Source organism: Marmota monax, unplaced genomic scaffold (genome assembly GCF_021218885.2).
Source record: "Marmota monax isolate L192 unplaced genomic scaffold, Marmota_monax_Labrador192_F-V1.1 WCK01_AAM20220418_F8-fsc00050, whole genome shotgun sequence".
NCBI lineage: Eukaryota > Metazoa > Chordata > Mammalia > Rodentia > Sciuridae > Marmota > Marmota monax.
Window position 1 is genome coordinate 11,724,238 of NW_026694552.1, and position 2,698 is coordinate 11,726,935.

Genomic DNA, 2,698 nt, shown 5'->3' on the forward strand with positions numbered 1-2,698 from the left:
AAGATTAAAGCATAAATTAATTAAAAAAAACTTAAGAGAAGCTCTTTCCTGCCTCCCTGTACATTCTTGATGTAAGCACTCTCATGTCTCTTTCTTTTCTGATAACATAGGGATTTTTGATATCAAAATTGAAGACTCTGCCCCAAGTATTTTATTCTCCAAAAGCACATGCATAAAAACTTGTAAGCACTTACACAGTATTTTCAGTAGAAAATTTCCCTCGAATTGCACATTGTTTATTTTGTAGTGTGTGACCTGTGTGAAGTCAGATGGGCACAAACTAGTATGTAGTCAAATTGTAGGGACTCACTTTCTCCAGAATGCACACACATATATATTGGTTATATTGCTCAATATGATACTATCAGACATTCATTCCTATGGATTTTAAACATAAATACAACTGAGTAGAGGAACTCTTAAGCTTCTGTCAGGTGAATCATTCTCTAAGAATCATGTAATGCAGGAATAACATCAGAGTTTAAATCGGAAGAATTTCAGGAACACAGCAATTTAATAGAAATGTCTAAAGAGTGGCAGAAGAGAAGCAATAAAGTCCAATATTCCTCATTTCAATTTTTGTTGGAGCTTAATGCAACCATGTAAATGAGCACATTTGTTCAGTGCAATATTTAATAAGCATCAACATTTAGGAAAATATTGGAGCAAGAAGAAATCTTAGAGATTCTATAATTCAGATCTTTCACATTATATAGGAAGAATAGCCAGAAAGAGTGACTTGAGCCCCAATTCAGTATTTCTCCTCTATAACAAACTGATCTTTTTACTGTGCTATAGAGAAAGCATTGGCATAAACTTACTAATTAAATTATTTTGTATTGCAAATGATGGAAAATTCACTATTTGGAAAAGAATGACATGAACAAAGGAACCACTGACTAGAAAAAAAGAAAAAAGAAAGGAAAAAAAGTACTTTATATGACAAGAAAATATTCCTGCCTCTTGGTAACATAAGCTGCATGTTCTAGCATTGACCTGGTCTTCTAAAATGAAAGTAGTCAGGAACATGCAAGCAAGATAACTTATCATACAAGTTGATAGAAGATAAATGCCTTACTTTAACATACACTGAAAGCATATTTGCACTACAAATGGTGTCCTATGTCTAAGAAGTCTTTTCAACTGAAAAGGTTTTAATTTGTCAGATTGCTTCCCACATATCCCCCTAGAAGATGGCACTTTGCAGAGGAATGGGTGATGAACAAGTAAAGTCTGCTAACAAAAAATAAAATTGGAGGGGCTGGGGATATAGCTCAGTTGGTAGAGTGCTTGGCTGGCATGCACAAGGCCCTGGGTTCAATCCCCAGCACCACAATAATTAAATAAATAGATAAATAAATAAATAAATATAGAGGTCACAGTTTAATAATATACTCCAAGGCCAACACCCTATTGTGGCCATGTAGCCAAAACTTAAGTCATCCTGACTTCCTACAAAGGCTAACTCTAATCATAAACAAAATAACAAATATAAGCATTATGTCCTGGACAGTATGATTCAGTGAAATTAAACCAATTAGCTATAAACCAATCAGCTTAACCAGCTCTGCTAACCTTTACAAGAATGTAATGTTTAACAGTCAATCAACAAAAAGGTCAAAATACCTCCTCCTTTATGCTTTGTAAACTAGAACTGCTATGCAGGATGTGCATGAAGCTTCTTACCACTTACAGTTTGAGGTCTCCCAGTTCACCAAATTATTCTTTTGTATGCACAACAATCGCAATTTTAAAAAATTTGACAAGTTTGATGAAGAACTGGAATGATATGAAGGACATGACTCACTGCATTAGGGAATTTGGAGCAGGGAAAAAAGTGATTTCCTCCATATAAACATGTACTGTAGCTTCCATCTATAAAAGTACCAAAGTCTGCTCAAGCTTAGAAGTAAAGAAAGTAAAAGATCTAACACTTCCAGTTCTTAACTAGGTCCAATTCTCCAGGTTTATTATTCTGCAGGGCAAGTAGTTGCACATCATTGAGAGACTAATGGTGCAAAATGGAAAGAAAGTTTAAACTCATTGAAAGTCTATTATATAATTCTCTGCATAACACAGTACCCTGAGGATTTCAAATCTAGCCTTGCTACAAATTATACTCAATTCTAGCTGCACTCTAGACCCCTTTTTAGATTGGAAGCTTCAAGAATTAAACTAACTTGAAGTCAACAATACCTTATACTTCCTTTCTAGGTAAGTTTCATCTTTACCTTCATCCACTATTATCTTTGGTTCTGGAATGTGACTCTAAACCAGGTCTGGACTTTGAATCAGAGTGTTTTGATGGACAAAGGAAGTACTTGCTTCATGCAGGTTTCCTATTTTGAAGTAGTTCAACAGCCTGTTTTAAGTCTGGAATGTGAAACCAATGTCACCTCTTGCTCCTGTGGTATCCTTTGGCTTTCTGCTGTGGCTCAAACCAAATCTTTCTGGAAATTATAGGTTGCCTAAAACAAATGATCTGTACATTCCAATATGGCTCTCCTTGTTCTGGAAATCCTGCTGTATCTAACTTGAGAGTGCAGGATTCCCCACACAGGTGAGGACCATTATAAAATGTACATTAAGAGAGTAAGAGTTAAAGTGCCCAGGCTGTGGAGCCAGGCTGCCTCCATTCAAATTTTCGTTCCATTTCTTGCATTTTGACCATGTGGGACATGTAATTTCACATCTCCAT

The 2,698-nt window shown here is 35.6% G+C and overlaps 1 non-coding gene across 1 annotated transcript; it reads left to right on the forward strand.

The window, feature by feature from the left end:
• Nucleotides 1-839: 839 nt before the first annotated feature.
• LOC124076808 (small nucleolar RNA SNORD42) lies at nt 840-902 on the forward strand. The gene has a single exon (XR_006846474.1). It is a non-coding gene; the product is annotated as a small nucleolar RNA SNORD42 (small nucleolar RNA).
• Nucleotides 903-2,698: the final 1,796 nt, after the last annotated feature.